Raw genomic sequence first — 24,516 nt, 5'->3', positions numbered from 1 at the left:
TGGTGCGTGGAGGTGACGTCACTTCCTATGCGGCGTGAACCGTCACCATTGCGCGCCCAGGATGGACGAAGGCCTGGTCCCCGGTATAAGTGAGCAGACTGACGCCTTTTCCTCCAACTTCCCAGGTACAGTCTCCTCATCGAGCGTTGGAATCCTTGAGCTGTGCAAAACGAAGCTTCATACTGCCTTGCTTCATACTTAGCTAACCCAAATTTCACTTCATAGTTGCCACGTCTCATATTAAACAAGTCTGTGAATTGTAAAGTCTCATGAAGATACTCTATTGGAGCCAGGTGTAGTGGAGTACGCTTGTAGTCCCAGCACTGGGGAGGCTGAGGTAGGAGAATGTGAGTTCGAGTCCAACCTCGGCTACATAGCGAGCGTGTCTAAAGAAAGAAAGAAAGGAAGGAGGGAAGAAGGAAGGAACAAGAGATAGGAAGAGAGAATTGATTTCCAGCACAAAATTATGTTGTCAGTTTTTACTCTTAAAACACAATAGGGCCGGTCGCCCGTGGCTCACGCCTGTAATCCTACCTACTCAGAAGACAGAGATCAGGAAGATCACGGTTGGAAGCCAGCCCGGGCAAATAGTTCGCGAGACCCTATCTCGAAAATACCCACCACGGGCTGGAGGTGTGACTCAAGCAGTAGAGTTCCCACCTAGCAAGTGCAAAGACCTGAGTTCAAACCCCAGTTCTGCAAAAAAAATAAAATAAAAAGAAAGAAAATAGGGCTGAAGGAGTGGCTCAAGCTGTAGAGCGCCTGCCTAGCTAGTGTGAAACCACGAGTTTAACCCTGGTACTGCTAAAAAAAAAAAAAGTTACAAGGTAAAATGAGGCACGACCACCCAAGAAAGACTTTAAGGGAGAATCTTTATTAGCTAGCTGGCGACTGCTCTGACCAACAGGTCAGTTGGGTCTCAGAGCAGCCCCTCTCTAACTTTTAGCAGGGTTTATAAAGGCAAAAACCACATCCTGTTGGGCAGTCTTTGCAAAGTAAGCTAGCTTGGGTACAGAAGCAAGACAATGGCTGTTAGCTATAAGCATGAGTGAACACAACACAATCGTTTAACCACATCCTGGTTTGGTTCCTTCTGTTTTCCTTGTTTTTTATGGGAACCAGACCTTTTCATGAACCTCCTTCAGCTTGAAAGCTAAAATGGCACCTGATTAATGACTCCCCTTTGGCTAAGTCATTAACCATTAAAAAAAAAAATTAAGGAAACAACAGTGAAACATAAAGCCTTAAATTCCCAGTCTCCTGGCTCCAAAACATAACACACAACAGCTTTGCATCTGGCACAAGTATTTTAGGTAGTCCTACGCATACAATTGTTTAGTTATATGCATAGGTTTATTTTGTATGAGACAGCTCTTACTATGTAGTCCAGGCTGGCATCAAACTCACAGTCCTCCTGCTTCTGCCTCCCAAGTGCTGGGATTACAGGAGTTCACCACCATACCCAGCCATGGATGAGTATTTTTAATGTTATAATTACCAGTTTAAAGCAGTCATGGAGATCAGGCTGTGCCCTGCTCTAACTTAACTGCATATTGTATAGAGCTGTAGCTTTCAGGCCATGCCTTGCCCTAAGTGACTTCATTTTATAAAACAGCAGTTTGCTCCATTTTGAGTGTAAATTCTGAGGCAGAATGACTACATATTATTTGTGCAAGAAACACCACCTTCAGTCCAGCACAAACCATCAGGCACAGACTGATAAACAACTGTTTACACAAAGTATTACTCCCTATGAACTTAGAGTGAAATCAGGAACACATGGACACATGGGTATATCAAAAACATCAGAAAAATATAGGCTGGTAGACTTACTGATCACCCTAGATGTAACCTCTCTAAAAGAAGAGTCACCTACTACTGGAGTATTGTGGCACCCAGCAACCCCTCATCAGACCATCTGGTGCGTGCATCTGGGTTGACAGACCATGAACTCCTGTCTCTGTCCCGAGGACTTCAACTCTGCACACCTCCTCTTGACATGGCCCACTCTACTTGCCTATTTTTTGTTTGATGGTTTGTGACAGAATCTCAGTACGTAGCCCAGGATGGCATTGAAATTGTGATCCTCCTGCCTCAGCCTCCCAAGTTCTGGGACTATAGGTGTGTACCACCAAGCCTGGCTTCTAGTTGCCATTTACCTGGACCCATTAAGCCTGGAACCAGTTCTGCACCTTGAACAAGCTCTGTCCCTCAAGTCAGCCCTGTGCCACACAGCTGTGAGTAGGTTCCTTACATTAATATTTAACCACCTGCAGAGACTGTTTTTACATCTATATCAGCTCTCTGCTCTTGACTTTAGTAGGCCACTTTGAGCCTTACAGCCTACTGCTTTAACCTTTCTTAGCCATTCTGTAACATGTATATGTTACACATATATCATATATCTATGATATATTTGTACATATGTCATTGTGTGAAGTATAATGTGAGAGCTAATATCAGTAATTAAGAGCCTGGTGATGGGGGATGAAGGAGAATGGTGGAGGGTGTGGATTTAATTAAGATACATTGTAAACACATATGCAAATGTCACAAAAACAACCCATGTACAACCCATGTTAACAACAACAACAAAAAAAGGTTATAGAGTGCCTGCCTAGCAAGCATGAGACCCTCAGTTCAAACCCCAGTACCACAAAAAGAGAATTTATTTTTAAATTATTTCAGTTTCCTTCCCCCTCACCCCCCATGGCATTAGGGCCTCAGACATGCTAGGTAAGTGCTCTACCACTTGAATTATTCCCCCAGCCCTTTTGTTTCATTTTATTTTTGAGACAGGATCTTGGTACCTTTTTGCTTATGGTTGGCCTAGAATTAGTGATCCTCCTACCTCTACTTCCTGAGTAGCTGGGATTACAGTTGTGAGCCACCACAAGCAGCTCAATTTACTTTTTGAGGGGGTGTCTTCTTCAGATGGTTCAAAAATCAGAAATTTGGATGATACACCAATCTTCCTCCTTATTTACCTAAAGGGGTTGAAAACACGTCCACAGAAAAAAAATGTACAAGGATGTTTCTGGCAACTATCTGTGAATTTATTGTTGTTCAATGAATTCTGCTTGAAGGGTTTTTTTGCTTTGTTTTATGGTGGGACTGGGATTTGAACCCAGAGCTTTACACTTGCAAAGTAGGCACTCTACCACCTGAGCCACATCTCCAGTCTTTTTTTTTTTTTTTTTTTGGCAGCACTGGGGTTTGAACTCAGGGCCTCACGCTTGCTAGGCAGACACTCTACCACTTGAGCCATTCTGCTATCTTCAGTGAATTCTGATACAGCATGTCTATGTTTCTAGCATAGCTCTTTCATGACAGAAGTATAATAGTTCATCAAGTTCATGTCACATATTCCCTAAGTCCCCCTTCCACCCTAGAGGATAACAACTTATTTCCAATGTTTTGCTACTGATTGATTACATTTCAGTGAGCATCTCCAAACAGTCAAAAACAGCTTGTTTGCCTACAATTTATTTTTTGTCATTCTCTCTTTACTAGAATATAAACTATTTTTTTTTTTTTGGTGCGATGCTGGGCTTACACTTTGAGCCACACAACCAGCTCTTTTTTGTGATGGGTTTTTTCGAGATAGGGTCTCTCCAACTATTTGTCTGGGCTGGCTTTGAACCATGATCCTCCTGATCTCTGCCTCCTGGAACTGGGGTTTGAACTCAGGCCTCATGCTTGCTAGACAGGCACTCACTGGAGCCACTCCACCAGCCCTCTCATAAATTTTTGGAAGGAATGTAAAATGACACAATAGATTCATATCACTGGTGGCTTCTCAGGAAGTTAAACATAATCCTACTCTGATCCAGCAATTCTGAGGAAAATAGAACATGTCCACAAAAAGACATGTGCACTGATGTTCCTAGCAGATTTAACCCATAGTACTCAGAACTGGAAACAACCCAAGTCTCATCAACAGGAAAATTGATGAAAGAATTATGGTTTATTTAGTCAATGGAATGTTATTCACCAACAAGAAAGAATAAATTACTGATACACTAAATGACATAGATGAAACCTTTCTTTTTTATGGGGCTGGGGTTTGAACTCAAGGCTTCAGCCTTGCAAAGCAGGCACTCTACTGCTTGAGCACATCTCTAGTCCTGCTTTGGTTATTTTTCAGTTAAGATCCTGTGTTTTCGCCCAGGCCAGTCTGGACCATGATCCTCTTATTTATGGTTCCCCTACAAGCACACGCCACCATACTCAGCTTTTATTGGTCGAGATAGAGTCTTGACAGGAACTTTTTGCCCCGGCTGGACTCATACTGAGATCATCCTGATCGCCACTTCCTGAGTACCCAGGATTACAGGTATGAGCCACTGTGCCTGGCTTTGAGTCTGGCTTCTTCCATTCAGGGCTTTGTGCTTGCAAATGGCAGGAACTCTACTGCTTGAGCCACACCTCCAGTCCATTTTGCTCTAGTTTGTTTTGGAGATGGGTCTCATGGACTCTTTTCCTTGGGCTTGCCACAACTACCATCTCCAGTCTCAGCCTCCCAAGTATCTAGGATTACAGACATGAGCCACCAGTGCCCAACCATTTTTCCTATTTTTAAATCTTATATAAATAGATTATACATTACTTGGGAGGCTGAGATTGGGAGAATCGAGGTTCAAGGCCAGCTCAGCAAGTAGTTCATAAGACCTCATCTCCAAAATAACCAGAGCAAAAGTGGACTGGAAGTGTGGCTCAAGTAGTAGAGTACCTGCTTGGAAGCATGAAGCCCAGAATTCAAATTCCAGTTCCACCCTGTTAGGAAAACACCGCACATCACACACAAAGGAGGCTCACAAAAGTTATCTCATGTCCAAAAGTTTAATAAGCAGGCTGGCTGGCCGAGAAAAGGAAAAGAAAAATGGCGCAGCCGCTTCTCTCGGCCAGTCTGGCCTTGAGTAGCATTTGGGAGAAAGCAAGGGCAAGGGATGGTCTTTGATCGGCAAAGGAGGAGACCAGCTGCAGGAGCAAGGTCTCAGGTCAAAGGGGGTGGCGGGAGATAAGGAACAGTGAACTTTGATCAGCAAAGGATGAGACCAGCTGCTGAAGTGAGGTCTAGGGACAGGCAAGGAAGAGGGGGGTGGGAGATAAAGAACGGTGGGCTTTGTTTTGCAAGGAGTGAAACCAGCTGCAGCTTAGGCTGCAAAAGAGGCAGTTCCTATCATTCCCCCATGTTTTGTTTAATAATGATGAAGGTAGGAGCTGAGGATCAGGAATTGGGGCAAAGCATTGGTCTCTTAGCTGCTTCCTGCTGGCAGGGGGCGCTGTATGGGGCAGGATCCTCAGTCTCCTCTGGCATCCTGGTGGGGGCCCTCATAGCAGTCCTCTGGACAGTTTTGGAGAGGCTGATATCCCTGGAGGTACAACTGATTAAATTTTGATTAGCAAAAGCAGACATGTAGTATGATACAAAGGAGGAAGCTTAAGAATAGGAGAGCAAGAACATAGGCATCAGGATGGGCATTGGCCAGGAGAACCACTGTGAAATGTTGTTCTCAAGAGGGGTTTAAGAGTCTGTTCCTTAAGAGGTGCTGCCACTGGGGGATTCCATTGAGCCTGACAGCAGTGGGTGTCGTGAAAATGACCAGATGAGGACTGGTCCATCGAAGTCCCAATGGAGAGGGTAGAAGATCTTTTAGGAGAAAAAGATCCCCTGGTTTAACAGAAATTGTTATAGGGTGAGGCAGGATCTGGTCTGTATACTCTCTGAGAAGTTCCCTGAGAAGGTTAAGATAAGGCAGGTAGTCAGCCAGAAGAGCAGGGTCTGTTGGAGGCAAGTTTTCTAAGAGAAATGGGTGGCCATATATTATTTAATACCCAAACAGGAATATTAGGAGGAACATAAAAGGTGTCTGCTAAGGGACTGCATACCTAGGGAGCTAAAGTTTGTAAAATCCTATAACTCCCAGGAAAGCTCTAAGCTGCTTTTATGGTATGGGAAGTGGGAAACAGAGGATTGAGTTGATTTACTAATGACTCAGGGAGTGAGTCTGTCCTTTGAAGAACACATGTAGGTAGATGACCTGAGGGAGACATAATTGAGCCTTCTCCTTAGAGACTGTATTTCTGGAGGCCAGAAAGTTTTAAAAGGGACTGAGTTGCATTGCAGATAAGGGGCTCTGTGGCTCTGCATTGAAGAAGGGTGGCCTCTGGTTAGTGCCAGTCTAATAAGTCTCTGGTTAGGGCCTGTCCACAAAGATGAGGGCTGTCTTTAAATTCTTGTGGCAAGACTGACCAGGTTAGTTGTTGTGAAGCGTTTGTGGGACCTTTAAAGGCAAATAGAGGCTGACTGTCAGGATGCAGGTTAAATGGAACACTTTTGGATAAAAGATTTAGCTCATCATTTTACATAAATTGACACATTTAACTCTGTAAATGTTTGTATCATATTTAGATAAAGTCTAGATATTGAACTCAGTTATAAGGTGGTCATTTAAGAGAGTGTTGCATGAGAAAATATATAAATGAACTCTGATTTAGTAGTACTTAAAGTTTGACAAGATCAACAGAAAACATAAATAATTTCCTTGATAAAGTCTTTTTCTGTAACAGTTTTTTTGGTAGATGTTACTCAGAGCAGAACAATATTAAGATAACCTTGTTATTTTATAGACATAGAGAATTTGATTTTAGTGTGACATGACCCTAAAAATCTTTTAGGGTAGCTTCATTTCAGGCTCAGGCTCCATCTTAGAACTGACCTGAGCATGACTTTATCCCTAGAATGCACCATAACCTAAGTATGAACCCTCCTCTGGAATGCATCATCCCAGCCCTGATCCAATCATAACTGAGCAGAGCAGGCCTTTGTTCAAGGTGACCAAATACGGAATAATTTTGGCCACATTCCTCATGGCCCAGACACAGTTGGGGTAAGCCAATCCCAATATGCCAAGCCCACCTTGCCTGAATAACGCCCAATCATTTAACTGCCAGGAGAGGAAGTCCTGCCTCTGCCCTTCCCCAGTAAAAACCCTGCCGGAATGAGGCTCGGGGCTCTCTGTACAGATCCGCTGTGTCGGTGAGGTGAGGTCGGAGAGCCCCAGCTTAAGCCCGAATAAAGGCTCTTTGTTTTTACATGTGACTTCGGACTCCTGAGTGGTCTTCTGGGGTCTTGCAGTCTGGGTACAACATAGGTAACTCTTAGATTATATTTAACTTTAACTTTATTACAATATTGAAGCTTTTTATTATACAGTTTTAAAACTTACTTAGACCTTTATATAACATATTAAACCCTTTGATGGCTTGTCTTTATCCCTCCTATTTGAAACAATATTTAGGACAAACTCTTTTCTATAGAATCCTTTTTTATCTAAAAACATTTTTTTTAACTTTTTAAAAAAATACATTTACTACCTATCTATATCTTTTTTAGTTGTTTACTTTGTAACTTTTATAATAATTTTATTATAGGAGCTGAACTAACTAATTAGCAGCCCTTGTTGTTTTAAGGAATTTATGATAGGGTTAAGGCCTCATTGTCCCTCAGGCTTGAGGGGATGTTGTTTTGGGTGTGGAAACTGTGAGGGATTTTTGAGTTTTATTTAAATAGGGAGGGCCTCTCACCCTACACTCATTTTATCAGTTTACATTGTGGGATCTATTTGTTTCTGAAGGAGGGGGCAGCAGAGATAGCTGCCTGGGGGAGGAGAATTTGAGTTTTAGTTGTGATAGTAAATCTTGTTCCAGCAGGGACATTGGAGTTTTAGGTACTATGAGGAAAGAGTGATAGAAGAGGAGGTCTCCCCAAGAGCAGGCCAGACGCCGGGTAAACTAGCGATCGAGGGGCTGGCCAGATTTGTCCTGGATGATAACGTTGTCATTGGACTGGGGACCAGGAGAGAAAGATAAAACAAAGAAATGGGCTCCACTGTATAGGAGGAAAATGACAGGAGGCTGAGATCCATCAATCCATGGGTGGTGGCACCTCGCCTTCCATCTGGAAACAGGGGCACTTAGACCTCCAGTGGTTACCTTTTCAGACAGGGCAGGGTCCTGGTTGGGGGCGGTATTGGACCCCAGCTAGACTGACAGAGGTAACTCCATTTCGAAACTAGGCTCCATCTTAGAGCTAACCTAAGCCTGACCCTGAGTTACTGGAAAAACCACAGATTTCCTCTGGAATGCACCTTCCCGGTCCTGAGCCAATCAAAAACGAACAAGACAGTCCCTTTGTTCAAGACGACTAAATATTTACCCAAATAAGGAATAGGCCTGGCTGCATTCCTTACAGCCCGGATGCAGCTAGGGCCAACCAATCCCAATATGCCAAGACTACATTACCCAAATAACACCCAGTCGCGTAACTGCCAAGTTGGAAAGCCCCGTCCCTTGCTTACCCCTCAATAAAAGCCCTGCCTAATTGTGGTTTGGGGCTCTCTGTGCAGATCCGCTGTGTCGGTGATGTCGGAGACCCCGAGCTTAAGCCTGAATATAAGCTCCTTGTTTTTACATACGACTTCAGACTCCTTAGTGGTTTTTGGGGGTCTCGCAATCTGGGTACAACAGCAGGGCTGTCTCCCAGGCTGTCCCCCCTTAAGCATTCTCTGTAGAAGTGCCCCTCCTGTCCTCGATGGTAGCAAACTGGAGACGTAGGCCCCAATTGGGTGGGGGCAGCAATGAGGTCATGATGTCTCTTATTTTTCTCTTTGTTAGTAATGTCCCAGTTATAATGTATAGATATGGCTAGTTGTATTAGTTGATCCAATGACTTTTCTCCTTCAGCATAGACTGAGTTTTTTATAAATATCAGGGGCTGACTTAGAAATTTATCTTTGAGGAGAACCTCTCTCACCTGTGACTCTGGGTCCATTGTGGTATGTTTTCTGATAGCCTCTTTAAGATGTTGTAGAAAGGTAAGGGGATTTTCTTTTAGGGCATTGCTGTGAAGCAAAGTTGTTATTTTACATTGGCACCTGACACTCTAGAAAACAGGTCTTTGAACTGTTTTGGGCCTCGGTTTCCTCCATTTGAAGAATGAGGAAACTGGTCTAGGTTAAACTACTTTTTTCATTATGAGGTGGCTGAAGTGGCATTAATGACAGTTATTATTATTATTATTATTTGATTTAGTAATGTTGGGGAAATGAACCCAGGGCTTTGTACATGCTGGGCAGACATTCTTCCATTGAGCTACTTCTTTAGCCCCAAATATCTTTTTTTTTTTTCCTTTGGCTGTACTGGATTTGAACTCTTAGGGCTTTATGCCTGCAAAGTGGCACTCTATTGCTTGAGTTATATCATTAGTCACTGATTATGGATCAGTTAAGGGGACTGTCTGTGCCCCTGTAGGTAGGTGTATTTATTTCCTCATTTCTAGGCATCACTAGTATTGGTGCTTATTGTAAATGGTAATCATTTTTTAACCTGAGTGGCCTGGGCCAGAACCCATTGTATTTTTAATGAGACAAAAGTCTGGTCTAGTAGAAGCATAATATCCTTTTATGTTAATTGAAAGGTTTGGACCCCTTCCATTACCTGTTGAAGGGGGAAGCACCCATTAGGACGTTTTGGATATTGGGGTGGCTTAGAAGGTAGGGCAGAGGGTGGAGCAGTAGGGCTGGGCCTTGTCATTGATAAGGGGCTTTTCTGGTCCTCCTTTCCATGTTTATCCTGTGGCTTACAAAGAATGGCCAGTGTTTGAGTATCTAAATAGTAATTGTGGAGCCACTCTGAAATGAAAGAAAATTTGTATGGGGACCTTAGTTTACTTTTTTACTTTTATAGAAAAGGTCTAATTGGAGTTTGGTATTGTAATTTAAGGAACCCTGTGAAGGCCTCTTCTCTTGGTCACCCAAGGCATATTGAGGCCAGGCCTCAGTACAAAGCTTTTAACATCTACAAGCCAGAAGACTGGAAGACTGCAGATCCCATCTGGAAAGAACAAAATGTTAGGATCCTGCCTTTTAGCTAACAGCAGGCAGCCTCTTTAATAAAGGTTACCCTTTTTAACAAAGAAATAAATTATTTGTAAAGTTAGAGAAGGGCATTCAGAGGGCTTTTTGGACCAATAATTGTACCATATGGGACAACTCGTGTTAATATTTGGAGGAAAAAATTTATGTTAAGGCCAAAAGTATAGAAAATTTTAAATGAGAAGCTTAGAGACTACAGGAATGTGTTATTTTTGGGACTATAACCTTGAGTTAACAATTGGCTTACAAGGGCTGGGTTTGGTGCCAGGTGTGAGGTGGGACTAGGAGCAGGCCTTGTGTAAGGCGCCACTCCCTCTACATATACACAGGACAAGTGAGCCTGTCTGTCTCAGCCTGATCCTGCAGCCTGTGGCCCCTCCCCGCTTCCTGCGCACTCTGCGCGAGTTCATTGCTACGTGTGACTGGCGGCCCAGGATGTGCTGGGTCTTCTCTATGGATTTTTTTTTTGGCTATGGCAGGCATTCTGCTGTGCCCAGGAGCTGGCATCCTGTGCATGAGCGGAGGGTGCCTGATTGTTTTCCCTCCTCCCCTTGTGGGGGCAGAGTTACCGCGGAAGTGTGGCAGCTGCAGGTTTTTGCAAGCGCTTTTGTAAAGCAGCTGATTTAAAGTTACTTTAGACTGAGAAGCCTGGCAAACTAGTTGGAATAATTTAAGTCATAAGCCCAGGGAGGGGAAGGCAGACAGAGACAAAGGACATGTGGTGAGACCATAGAGGAAGCAGAAAAGATGTGCTGACATCTTAGGTAAGGGGAGGGAGGGCAGAGCCTGGAGGCATGACACATGCCTGAGGGATTAGCCATCACCTGTGTCTCCAGGTCGTTCCCATTGACTGGTACTGGAACATTTTCAGCAACACCAAACCTCCATTCTCTGATCACTGCCTCAGAAAAAAGGGACATTAGACGTGGGGGGGGGGGGGACGGGACAGTTGTCAGATGCCATAATCAAACAGGATTCCGCCAATGTAGCATGAGGCGTACTGAATAAACCTGGGGCTTGGTCACAGCCCATAGGGAGGGAGCATGAACTCCCCAGAGCCGGAATCACCGTGAGGCTAGAGTTGGCAAGGAGTGGCTTGTTTAACTCCATGACGGGAAAGTTTCTCAGGATGATAGGAAGAGATGAGCAGTATAAGAAGTCTGTTTACATGGGGAAGGAGGAGGTTAGGGAGAGGAGTTGGTTTGTTGGCAGGGTCAAAGGAAGAGAAGGTTTTAGAGTCAGGGATGTTAATTGGGGTTTTTATGGCCAAAAGGAATTGGGCAGGGGAGCAAGAAGTGCAGAGAGAAGGCTTAGAGCGGAGATAAGAGAAGTCTGGGACATAGGGAATTTCCTTTTATTTTTCAGTGCGTTCACAGGTGTAGAGATCCCTGAGAATGTTAGGGTCGAGTGTGCCATCTAGTGGCCATTTAGAGTTATTGTCCAATTGGTATTGTGGCCAAGCCTGATTGGAAAGAAAAATGAGTTTTTGCCTTTAGATCAGGTGAGAGCCGTAGGGGCTCGAGGTTGGCCAATAGACAGCCCAGAGAGGTGTCTGAGGGAATTTTGGAAGGTCCAGTGCTGATGGTGAGACCCGGTCCGAGGAAGAATATGGCAGGCGTCCCGGAGATATTCCTTTCCTGGACGAAATAGAGAAATGGAGGGACCTCAAGAGAATGTCTTCACCGAGAGGATCGCCCACGCCTCAGGAACCCGGTTTCTGAGCTGAGTGAGTCGGGACCTAGTACTAGGATTTCCCAACTGAGAGTCACGACTCATGACCCAAGGGAGCTCACCAAGGGAGGACCGAGGAAATCAGCTGGTGCTGGGTGAGTTACAGGAAGCACACTGATCTTGAGGAGGTTCCCTGTGAGCAGGAGTGGCGATGACGGCACTAGTCTAGGAACAGGGGTCCCGGCAAAGCAGCTCAGATCCCAGTAAGTTTATCCAGGTTTAAGGAAGGCACCTCCCACCTACAAGGACCTGAATTTACTGACTGGGAGAGCAAGGTCAATGCCGGAAGCTCACCTGTTCCCAGCCAACGCACCAAGTGTTAGGAAAACGCCACACATCACGCACAAAGGAGGCTCACGAAAGTTATCTCATGTCCAAAAGTTTAATAAGCAGGCTTGCTGGCCGAGAAAAGGAAAAGAAAAATGGCGCAGCCACTTCTCTCAGCCGGTGTGGCCTTAAGTAGCATTTGGGAGAAAGCAAGGGCAAGGGATGGTCTTTGATCGGCAAAGGAAAAGACCAGCTGCAGGAGCAAGGTCTCAGGCCAAAGGGGGTGGCAGGAGATAAGGAACAGTGAGCTTTGATCAGCAAAGGATGAGACCGGCTGCTGAAGCGAGGTCTAGGGACAGGCAAGAAAGAGGGGGGTGGGAGATAAGAAACAGTGGGCTTTGTTTTGCAAGGAGTGAAACCAGCTGCAGCTTAGGCTGCAGAAGAGATAGTTCCCATCAACCCCCCCCCCCAAAAAAAAGGTTACCTATGTCTCTTGTGTCTGGCATCTTTCCTTCAAGATAAGGTTGTAAGACTCCTCTATTTCAGCTGGGCACCAGTGGCTCACGCCTGTAATCCTAGCTAATTGAAAGGCTGAGATGTAACAGGGAGGAGGGCCAAAAAAAAAAAAAAAGAAACAAGCAAGTCTGTGTTCTGATAATGTAGCAGTGGGGGTTGGATGGCATAGCAGGAAGATAAAACTTTAAAAAATACTGATACATACAAGTGCAGTGAGAAGTTTGCCATCATAGATATTATGTTGAAAGAATTCAGACACAGAAGGAGTACACAGTGCATGACTTCATTTGTATAGGCTCCAAACAGGTATATCTAACCCACTGATATAGAAATCAAAATAGTAGTTGCCTGGGGATGGGCTGGGGTGAGGAGGATTGATCAAAAAAGGGCAGAAGAGAAATTAGAGAGGTGATGAAACATTCTACCTTGATTGGAATTGGAATTACATGTGTGTATATAACTGTCAAGACTCATGGAATTGTGCACCTAATATTTTTGCACTGTACTCCATGTAAAGTGTATGTCAATTAAAAATAAAATAATAAAATACAATCAATGTAATGAAAAAAATTGAAGTTTAAAAAATATAAGTAGCAAGCCAGGCACCTGTGGCTCATATCTGTGATCTTAGCTACTTGGGAGGCTGAGATTAAGAGGATCAAGGTTTGAGATAGCCCAAATAGTTTGTGAGACCCCCCATCTCCAAAATAATCAGAGCAAAAGGGACTGGAGGTGTGGCTCAAGTGGTACAACACAAGCGTGAGACCATGAGTTCAAGCCGCAATCCCACCAAAAAAATCAGTAAAAATATTAGATCTTGAGGCAACTCCCTTTTTTTTGGGGGGGGGATGGTGGAACTCAGGGTCTCATGCTTACTAGGCAGGAGTTCTAGCACTTGAGTCACTCCACCAGCCCTTTTTTTGTGTGTTGGGTCCAGATAGGGTCTCTGGAGCAATTTTCCCAGGCTGGCCTTGAACTGCAATCCTCCTGATTGCTGCCTCCTGATAGCTAGGATTACAGGCATGAGCCACCAGCTACTGGCTCCCTTACCTTTTTGTTTGCTTGTTTGTTTTGGTACTGGGGCTTGAACTCAAGGCCTACACCTTGAGCCACTCCACCAGCCCTTTTTTATGAAGGGTTTTTCAGGATAGAGTCTCACAAACTATTTGCCATGGCTAGCTTGGATCTCTACCTCCTGAGTAGCTAGGATTACAGGCATGAGCCACCAGTGCCCAGCTCCCTTATTTTTTTATATTTTTATTTTCTAAAATATTTTGGTGGTACTGGGGTTTGAACTCAGAGCCTCATGCTTGCTAAGCAGTCTACCACTTGAGCCACAACCCCAGTCCTGCTCCTTACCCCCCGGTATCTCAAATATTTATAAACCAGCTTTGCGCAGTGGCAGTATCGTAGCCACGATTATTGCTAATTGAAAAAAAAAGTTATAGACCAAAGCTTTTCATCAAAATCAAAAGCAGCTGAAATAGCACCTGCTTAGCAACCATAGGTCCTAAGTTCAAACTCCAGTACCACCAAAAACAAAACAAAACAAAACAAAAAACCCAGGCCAAAAAATTCAATTGTAAATTCTTTGGGGCAGAAGATCTTGCTTAGAGCAAAATTTGAAGTCTGGTTGTCCATTGCCCTCTTTCTCTTCCTAGGTCACTATGAAGCACAGACAGCTGCTCTAGGATGGAGCAGGGGATTCCTATGGTGCCCCCACTGAAACACAATTCCTAGAGCTGAACGTGGTGTCTGGGAGGAATTGACGACAGGATTTTTTGCTTGCATTGGATTTTCAGATATTTAATGATATTTCTTTTTACTTATTTCACTCCTCCTGCACAGATTGCACTCCTCCATTTGCTTAATCCAAGCAAGTGCTCCTAGCGAGGTTTAGGCTGAGGCCTCACCTGGGACGATGAACTCAGCTGGTCAGTGTTTGGAGCAGCCCTGGGGAAGAGGGTGCTTTCTGCCACAGCTGGTGCTCCCTCCACCCACACCAGCGAGCATGTGTACTCTAAAGGGAGGGTAGCCAGCCGGAAGCCTCTCTCCAGAGCTCAGACCAAAGAGAAAGGCACCTGCTGAAGCTTGGACTAGGCAGCCTGCCCTGGGTCAAATTCAGACTCAGCTGCAGATCACATAAGTTAACACCTCAAAAAAATGTGTTCTAGAGTCCTCATAGGGCCCTCATTCTGATGTGATATATGACCAAATTGTTATTCTAAGAAGGGAAGGAGAAGGAGAAGAAGTTTCCATTCTTCAGTGAGAATCAACATTTATTTCCTGAAAACTAAAAAGAAAAATTGAATCATTTGAAAAAACCAAATTCCCTCCCCAGTATGGTGTCCAACAAGATAAAATAAAAATAACTTTCTACCAGAAATACCATGCAGGAAGCTGAGGATGCCAACCCCCAGAAGCCTTGGCCCCCTTGGCATCTGGAGAAAGGCTAATCTCAGTTTTGGTAACTGGAGCCCACAGTCACCTTGCATTCTAGGAGAAAAAGAACTGATGAAAAACATCTTTATGACAAGGGACTAAAACTACCCCTAAAGAACAGTAGAGCCTTGTGGGATGGACCACCCCTCCTAAATGAGAACGATTACCTATAATTTAGATGCTGTACCTGGAGGAGGAGCAACCATCTCCTGGGAACGCGCTCCCTGCCCTCACCCTCACGTGGTAACAGCAGTGACTTCTCTGCAACTTAGAACCGAGGCAGTGGTAACTCAGAGCACCAGCTTCGCGTACTTCAAACCCCTCCTTCGACTCCCTTTTCTAGAAAACCTCAAAAGTCCTGTAAGCCCCTTGAATGTCATCTTTTGTGCTCCCCTGCAGCCACATTGATAAATCTGCTCTTAGACGTTCCAAAAAAAAAAAAGGCATTCTACACGATTTACTTCAATCAGCTAATTCTCACAGCCACTCCTAGCGTTAGCGTTATGTCCATTTTACAGGTGAGAAATTGAAGTTAACTTTACTAAGATCAAACGCCCTAATATTAAGTGGCAAATCTGAGATTTCAATTAAGGGAAACCCAGTCCAGAGCACTGGGCAACTAAACTAGATGTGGACGGAGGCAGCCGCTGGCTTCCCTGGAACCAGCCAGGCGGGTCTCTGCGCAATCCCTGACAACTTGACCTCACCTTCTCCGCAAGCCGCGCAGGGGGCCACCTGATTGGCTGAGGTTAGCCGAACCATCCAATCAGCGGAGGGCGCCTAGATCGGTTCCTGGACCTGACAGGCTGCGGAGCCACAGCTTTGTGAAGGTTGTAGATGGAATTACAATTGGCCTGATGGCAGGAAGAGTTTGGTTTTCCTAACTGAGTCCCGGGTTCGCCACTCGCCCCCTGCACCTCGCCCATAACAGGGCACAATAAACAATGGCTGAATTAAGGAATGGACGAATCAGTAAGTGAATTAATGATCAAGATCGCGCTTGCATGCCTTGTCAGCGAATAGGTGCGGGAGACTCGCATTGCGGTTCTAAATGTTGCAGGGAAGGTAGGGACAATACTAAGGCGGCTTTTTACCCTCCTGAGACCTCTAGTACAAGAAGCAACAGGAGAGGAAGGGAAGAGACTGCTACAAGAACTCAGAAAATAATTTAGGAATAATGGCAGGAGCCTATTGGCTCACAAAGGTCAAACGACTAACTTATACTATGACAATTTAAAAAACTATATAAAGGGCTGTGGATGTGGAGTTAGCGAAGCCCCGGGCTCAGTCTCCAGCACGGAAAAAGAAATTGAAGATCTGCATGAAAAAGTGACTGGGAATCATCTTCCTCAAGACATATCCCACGTTTCATTCGTTAAGACACAGTAACAGGAAAATTTTCTCTGCACCACCCTCTGCTGCCAGCTTAAAATTCAGTGGTAATTGAGAAATCCTTCCCTACCCTTGCTGGGCTTCTGGACTTAAATACAAAGGAAGACAGATGCTAAATAAGCAGTCCCAAATTGGCACATGGCAAACACAGGCTAATGGTTAAGAACGTGGGCCCTGGTGCTACAAAGCCCTGCTGAATGTTGTAAAGCAAATTACTGAACCTCTCTGGGCCGGTTTCCTCAACTGTAATATGGGAATCATCACACTGCTGTGAGGAGTGGATGAGCTAATCTATATAGACCTTTGGAAGGTTGCTTAATGTAAAGTTGATAAGAGAATTATGACAGGTACGGGACACACCTTCCCAAAAGAAGTGGTTTTTACCACTGAAATAGGAAAGATTAGGAAGAAAGAATTCCAATTAGAGGTGTAACTTGGATGCACCAGATCACAGGTTATTTAGGCCATCTTTGTTGAAGTAAGGCTCCCCCTCCAGGTTCCTCTTCCACATAGGTTATCCAAATTTCTTGAGCTCTTTTGGGAAGAGTGGGGCACTTCAAGAGAGCAGGACTGGACACAAGGCAGTATCTTTTGAACTCCTTTATTCAATTCTCTGGCCTCTGCAGTACCAGAGGCCTCCCATTTTCCATGGCCTTCTCTTTCTCCCCATGCCGTGCTTGGCTAGAATCCTGGAGGTAAAAATTTCCTCACCTCACCCCTAAGTCCTCACAGTTTCTTAAGACCTGTTTCTGCCAGGTGCCGGTGGCTCACACCTGTAATCTTAGCTACTTGGGAGGCTGAGGTCAGGAGGATTTCAGTTTGAGGCCAGCCCAGGCAAATAGTTAAAGAGACCACCATCTCCAAAATAAACAGAGCAAAAATGGACTGGAGGTGTGGCTCAAGTGGTAGAATAAGTGTGAAGTCCTGAATTCAAAACCCAGTCCCACCAAAAAAATAAATAACAGATAAAAAGACTTTTTGCTTCAGATTGGGCTGGGGAAAGAAGTACGGCCCTCAAGATCTCAAATTTGCCACTATTTTCCATCAGTTTCTGTGACATATCCCAGCATGTGACAAATTCAGTGGGAGCAGAGTGTGAAAGGGAAAGCAAAGCAAATGAAGGAAATGAGTAAGAAGGTGCCCATCTGAAGAGCCTCTGATACCATGTTATTTTGCACTTAAGGAAAATGGAGTGGTGAGTTGTAAGCAGGAGTGAGATCACCAGACTCAACATTTGCAAAGATCACACTGGCTGCTGACACAGCGGACTGGGAGTCACAAGCACCTGCCAGAAAGCTAGTGCAACAGATGATCAGGGGTATTCCCAAGTATCATATGGAAGTGTTGCCTCTACAGGACAAAAATGTCCAAGTATACTCAGGAGGCAGAGATTGGGAGGATCATGGTTTGAAGCCAGCCGAGGAAAAGGTTAGCAAGACTCCATTTCAATCAATAAGCCAGGCATGGTGGTGCACACCTGTGATTCCAGATACACAGGAAGCTGTAGGTAGGAGGATCACTTTCAGAGGCTGGAACCAGGACTGGCTCAAGTGGTAGAGTGACCACCTAGCAAGCGCAAGGTAAGAGTTGAAACCCTCATACTGCCCAAAACAAAAAGAACAAATAGTGGCAATTTCATTTGGTTTGACCCAATAGGAGATAGTAATGGTGAATTAAAGTTGCAACTAGATACTACACAGCTCTTCCCATCAGGAGATAAAAAAGTTTATTTCCCCACCTGTGGAATCTGGGCTGACTTTGTGGTTTGCTTTGACCAAAAGAACACGACAGAGTAGCACTGGGGAAGTTCTGAGCCAAGGCCTTAAGGAACCATTCAGTTTCTGTGTTGTGCTCTTAAGGTAAACAACCTTCCTTCATGTGAAGATGATAGAACTGGTAGAGGTGTCTGGCTGGCCCAGCTGAGCCCAAATGCCAGCTGGAGGAAGGAAGCTGCATGAGCAAGCCTGGGAGAGACCAGAAAGCCATCCAGACAACACTCAGAACCATAACAGTCTGGCATGGTGGCACATGTCTGTAATCCCAGCACTCGGAATATGGAAGCATGAAGATCTTGAGTTCAAGGCCAGCCTAGGCTATGTAAGTAAGACCCTGTCTCCAAAGGAAAAAAAAAAAATTCAACACAGGTTGTCATTTTTAAGCCATTGTTTTGTGGTGACTTGTGACACAGCCATAGTAACTGATCCACAAGGAGTTGCTGATTTTTGGTTGGTGACCAGGGAGCAAGATGCATGATGAATTTGGCTTGAGCAGCAAATAGGCAATTATAATGCCATTTTGTGAGGTAAAGTTGGAGGAGGAACCAAGGGCAGGGCCTGGGTTTTTGGAGTGATGGTGTTTGGTGATGGGTGAGATGATGGTATCCTTATTTTTTATGAGTACAGGACTTCTTGAAAACCTCCCAAGTGCGAGTGATGTGGGACAGTTGTCCCTATCACCATGGAGCTCAACAATCGAGTCTCAGTGTAGATTTGGAGGATAGCACCAACGCCATAGGAATGAACAAAATTGCCTGTGGCAGAGAAAGGAAGAAATGGTACAGAAGAGAGTCATATTTAAGAGTTGAATAAAGGTGGGGCACCAGTGGCTTACACCTGTAATCCTAGCTACTTGGGAGGTTCAGATGGGAAGGATCACAGATCAAGGCCAGCCCCAGCAAACAGTTTGGGAGACCCCATCTCCAAAATAACCAGACCAAAACAGACTGGAGGTGAGGCTCAAGCAATGGAAGGTCTGCTTTGCAAGCATGAAGCCTCAAGTTTTAACACTAGTCCCACCCAAAAAAACAAAAATTGAATAAAAGGCTGACAGAGTGGCTCAAGTGGAAGAGTACCTGCACAGCAAGCATGAGGACCTGAGTTCAAACCCTAGTACTGCCAATAAGTAAATACATACATACATACATACATACATACATAAAATAGCTGAATAAACAAGTCTGCTAAGGAGTCTGAGAAATGGTTAGAAAAGGAAGATCAGCAAGTGGGGTGTGTCACTTTGGTCACTAGGAGAGTGGTCAGAGGGACTGCCCAGTGTTAAAATACTGCTGAGAAGTGTGATGACTGAAACTTGTTTTTGGATTAGGAGCATGTAGGCCATTAGTGTCCTTGATGAAAGTTATTTCAGGGGAGTTGTGGGGCAGGTCAGACTGCAAAGCATTGAGGAGTAGGACTTGACACAAAGACATGCCTCTTGTAGGACTTTTGTTAATTGAGGAGAAACAAGGCTGGAGGATGTAGAGGGACAGTAGAATTTTGCCAAGGATGAATATGTTTTAAAAAGGAGCAACTAGGATGGGAGAGGTTGAAAATATGAAATCAATAGAACCCTAAAAAGCCAGGAGAGGGAATTTAAAACAGGACGAAGAGGGAGGACCGGTGCCATACAGAGGAAGGTCTGTTTGGTGGTAGGAGGTTGAGGGAATTTATGTTGGCCAATTTCTTGGAATAGGGAGATTTGCTGACAGCTGAGGGGGATGACTGGACTGGAAGTTTGAGGTGAAAGTCTTGAGATAATCACTGTGGAGAGTGGGGAGTTATCCAGAGAGGTCTTTGGGGCTAGAGGTATTGGGGTATTTTGTGAAGCTCTCTTCTCCATTGGTGTTAAATATGGAATCAGAACAATATAACATTATTTAATTTGTCCCTCTGATCTAATCTTGTTTTGGAAGTTAATAAGGCAATGCCTAAACATTAGGACTTTGTTGGCTAAAACTGGACTCAAATTACATTGGTTTATCTCCATAATTTCCATGCAAATTTAGCAGCTACTTGTGTCTGACAAAATAGATCACAGCACAATAAGCCTGGCACACTTGCCTACAAGACCTGAGCAGGGCTGAGGTGTTCTTTCAAGTGTAAGCAGAAGGTTGTTTGCTCTCAGGGATAAGCAAAGAACCTAAGACCATTATGCTGTTCTCCACCTGGGCAATTCCAAGTACTAGGAAACATATGAAGATGTAACAGAAGAATTATAAAGATGCACAAAATGAGAGCAGTCTTCTAGAAGAGTTCCACCTTGACTGTCCTCCTCTCCTACCCCAGCAAACACTGGGCTACTGGGTGCTTCTGCACCCATGCCCCTCCCCTGCAATGAGATATGGCTAAGGCAGAGGAAATGAGTGTGTCCTTTAAGTGGCTAGCATCTCAGCCAGCCATCACTGTTATCTACTTATTTATTATTTATTTTGCAGTACTGGAGCTTGAACTCAGGGTCTACACCTTGAGCCACTCCACAAGCCCTTTTTTTGTGAAGTGTTTTGTCAAGATAGGGTCTTGAGAACTATTTGCCTGAGCTGGCTTCAAACCTCGATCCTCCTGATCACTGCCTCCTAAGTAGCTAGGATTACAGGTGTGAACCAACAGAGCCCAATGGTCAAGGTTTATCTAACATTTGAGACAGGGTCTCACTGCATAGTTCAGGCTAACCTAGAGCTTACCATATAGCTCAGACTGGCCTCAAATTTACTATGCAACCTAGCTTGGACTTGAATTCTCAAGCCTCCTGCCTCAGCCTCTCCAAGTGCTGGGATTACAATTGTTTGCCTCCACACCTGGCTTTTTAATCTAGCATTCTTTTCCCAAGCTATGACTCCTATCCCCTATTTCACACCTAGAAGTACTATGAAGCAGTTCCCTGACCTGCTGAATACCAATGCTAGGCCAGTTTCTAAGCCAAGGAGAAGCATCTGCCACCCATTCATGTCCTCTAACTTCATAGTAGGTGCTCAGAGCTGTTCTGGGGAACCTGTGTCAGATTCAGGGCAAGAAAAGCTCTTTAGCTAAGAGAACCTCTTAGCATCACCCCCTCAGGCTGCCCTTACCCTGACATTTTTGGAAGATGCTACAATAGGACACAGGCAAGAGAATAAGAAATATTTATTCTCAAGCAGTAAAGCAAAAGCCATGTGAAACTGCAGTGGGTTCCCAAGAATCTGGTGCCTATGTCCATGAGCAAGAGAAACCTGAAGAGAATCCATTAAATCAACATCTTGGGTGGTGTCAGAGAAGGAGGGGTCAGTCCCTTCTCACTTTGCAAGTGAGAAGCTCAACATCATAAACACTGTGTAGGAGATTCAACCCTGATGCCACCTATTCCTTCCAATCTTCCTTGTGGATTTCTTCCCAGATTATTTTGCATAGTGAAGCTAATTTTTGAGACACACATCCTTTTTGGAATAAGAAGGTGTAAAATCTATAGCATTTCTTCTATGCTCTCAATACAGCCAATGACATCCCAACACTGACTGTGATGGGACTGATGGAAGGAAATCTGCTGCTAGCCTTTTCTTTTTTTTTTTTTTTTTTCTTCTTCAATGCTGGGGATTAAACCCAGGGCTTTGTGCATACTAGGCAAGCACACTACCACTAAGCTACACCCTCTAGCTCTGCCAGCCTCTTCTACCTCTGATAAACCTGTATATCTTTGCTAAGCCTCTACCCCCCAGTAAAAGACAGTACTATCACTTCCTTTTTGTGATTTAAGAATCTATGGAATGGCTGAGGATGTAGCTCATGAGAAAAAATATATATATAAAAATTTACTACTAAATTCAAATACCACTTTTTTTTTTTTTTTTGAGACAGGGTCTTGCAATGTAGCAGTGGCTGGCTTGGAACTTGAGATCCTTCTGCCTCTGCCTCCTAAATACTGGGATTACAGGTATGTACCCTCATGCTTGGCTTGATAGGGTTTGAATTACGGTGTCCCCTCCAAAACTCATGTAGAAACTTAACTTCCAATACGACAGTACTGAGATGTGGCCTTTGGAAGAGTCATGTAGGAATCCTGAGAGTGGAATGAGATCAGAACCCTTACAAAAGGGCTCAAGGCAAGGGCATGCTAATTGCCCTTTCACCCATTCTGTCACATGGTCCTCCCCTCCAGAGGATGTAGCAACAAGGTACCATCTTGGATGCAGACGCCAGCCTGCTGGTGCTTTAATCTTGGACTTTCCAGGCTCCAGAATTGTGAGAAATAAATTTGTTCTTCATAAACTACCAAGTCTCAGGTATTTTGTTATTGCAAGACAAACAGACTAAGACACATTTTTATGTTCTACCAATCAGACTTTTCTCTGTCCACATGACTAACATACTTCCTTTACTCTGGTCAATTTACTTTAGTCCCTAGGGCACTCTTCTTGTCACTTGCAATTCTGCTTTTGTTACATGCAAACTCCGTTTCTCCACAAAACTTCCTCTAGCCTCAGAAATTCTTACATTAATTCTGGACCCCAATGACTCTTTATATGAAACAAACTACACGTTGAATAAGAAACAAGACACAAAAACCACAAAGAAAGAAGACCCATGTCCGAGTCCCATGTAACTCTTTTTGTTTTGGGGTATTTTTAGAGTCAGGGTCTTGTTAAGTAGTCCAGACTGGATTCAAACTAGTGATCCTCCTGCCTCAGCCTCCTGAGTGCTGTGATTACAGGTATATGCCACCATGCCCAGCCTCCAAACCCTATTTCTATACCTTTCCTTTTCCTAGGAATAGAATGTGAAGACTTTGTATTTACTGGCATCAATTTTCTTTCTAAATAGTTATCTCACATCCTCTGGTTACCAACAGAAAAAAAGTAATGTGAACAGCCTCTGGCAACTGAGCAGGGTACTTAGCCTGTGGAGATACTCCAGTTGCTCATGTTGGAGCAAGACCAACTGAAATATGATAGTAATGTCAGGTCATAACTAGCCTAAGGAGTAACACATGACTCTTTAGCAACCAAAAACATACTGCTACTTCCTTTTTTTTTTTTTTTTTTTTGGAGGTACTAGGGTTTGAGCTCAGGGCTTCGTGCTTATGAGGCAGGTGCTCTACTACTTCAGCCACACCTCCAGCCCTTCCTTCTTAAATTCATTAATGTTTTAGTAACATGAACACTTCATAATTAAGTTCAGTTAACATCAATAAAGACTATATCAACAACTGGTTAGTTCTTATGCATACAGCCAACGAATGACACCAAAAAAAAAAAACAAAACAATAAAATCCATTGTTTATGGACAATAAATATATCCAAAATTTTCCACTGGAACAAAATTTTCTTTTCCTGAGTTTCTCTGTTCTAGGGCACAGTTTATCATTTCATATACACATTAAGTATTTACTAAAATCAGTAAAAGAATCCCTGGGGACCAACGCTCATCAAGCTCAATACATCTTCACATCACCGATGTTTCCAGGCTGTACAAGGTCACAGCAGGAGCTGTGGACATTCAGCCCTGGGCTCAATGCCAGATAGGCACTGGTAGGAATGAATATGGACTGTGAAGGAATGTGGTCTGCATTGGAAGTGGGGTGACATTGCAGAGCCATTCACAGCAGTGGGTCTTACCTTTTTAAAAGATGCATAATCCTGAGTCTCCCCAACGAAATGCATTTAAATTCAAACTAACGTGTATCCTTCAGAAACCCATCCAGTGAATTCTTAGAAGTCCAAGACCCTAGGTAAAGAACTGTTGATCTACACTTCTCCCGGAAGCCCATTTGTTCCTGCTACTGAAGAGTCTGTTGCACACACCTTCCCATTTTTCCTTCTCAGACTTAGGGCTACAGTATTGGATGGGTTATACATATTGTGAGGACAGTGGTCAGTATGCATACTAGTGAAGAGTATAATTCTTTAATTATTATCGTTGTTCTTAGTTATTTCAGGGTTGGTCCACAGTACTTCAAGGGAACATAAAATTTCTCCTCTTCTTGTAAGACTCCTAAGATGGTTGACCAGCAGTGTAGAGAAAACGCTACGTAGTCAAGTATGTACTGGGGGAATGTGACAGGAAGGAGTATGCTGGTCTCTTTGTGTAGTGTCAGATTAAGGAGACCAGCTGGAGAGTGGCATTGGCCTCTTCCTTTCCTAGATCTGGCTTAGAAACATAGATGCCTACAAGAAAGATAGGAGATTAGCTCTTATCATATAAAATTCATCTTCTAGGGCCGGAGATATAAATCAGTGGTGTAGTGCTTGCCTAGCCTGAGGAAGGTCTTGGGTTCAACCCCAGAACCACCAAAAAAAAGAAAGAAAGAAATCCTCTTCTAGTATCTAGATAAAGTGGTCACTCTGCATCAAGGTCAAGGCCAAATGCTGAAGAGGACTTCGGATGAGGTTTCAGACTGCTCTTGCAACTGAGTTTCATCTCATCTTGTTTTCATTCTGTGGGTATCAACAGCCTTGGCCAGGAGTGAGCAAGTGTTCGTTTCTATT

General features: G+C 44.1%; 1 long non-coding RNA gene across 2 annotated transcripts; it reads left to right on the top strand.

The window, feature by feature from the left end:
- The first annotated feature begins 33 nt into the window (after positions 1 to 33).
- On the top strand, positions 34 to 22,300 carry LOC141417362 (uncharacterized). Of its 2 annotated transcripts, none has more exons than XR_012441899.1 (2): positions 34 to 125; positions 14,114 to 22,300. It is a non-coding gene; the product is annotated as an uncharacterized lncRNA (long non-coding RNA). The 2 variants fall into 2 exon arrangements; XR_012441900.1 differs by having other exon boundaries at positions 40 to 4,336.
- The last annotated feature ends 2,216 nt before the right edge of the window (positions 22,301 to 24,516 follow it).

The sequence above is a fragment of the Castor canadensis genome, chromosome 15 (assembly GCF_047511655.1).
Source record: "Castor canadensis chromosome 15, mCasCan1.hap1v2, whole genome shotgun sequence".
Taxonomy (NCBI): Eukaryota; Metazoa; Chordata; class Mammalia; order Rodentia; family Castoridae; genus Castor; species Castor canadensis.
This window is presented reverse-complemented; position numbering and strand designations above follow the sequence as displayed.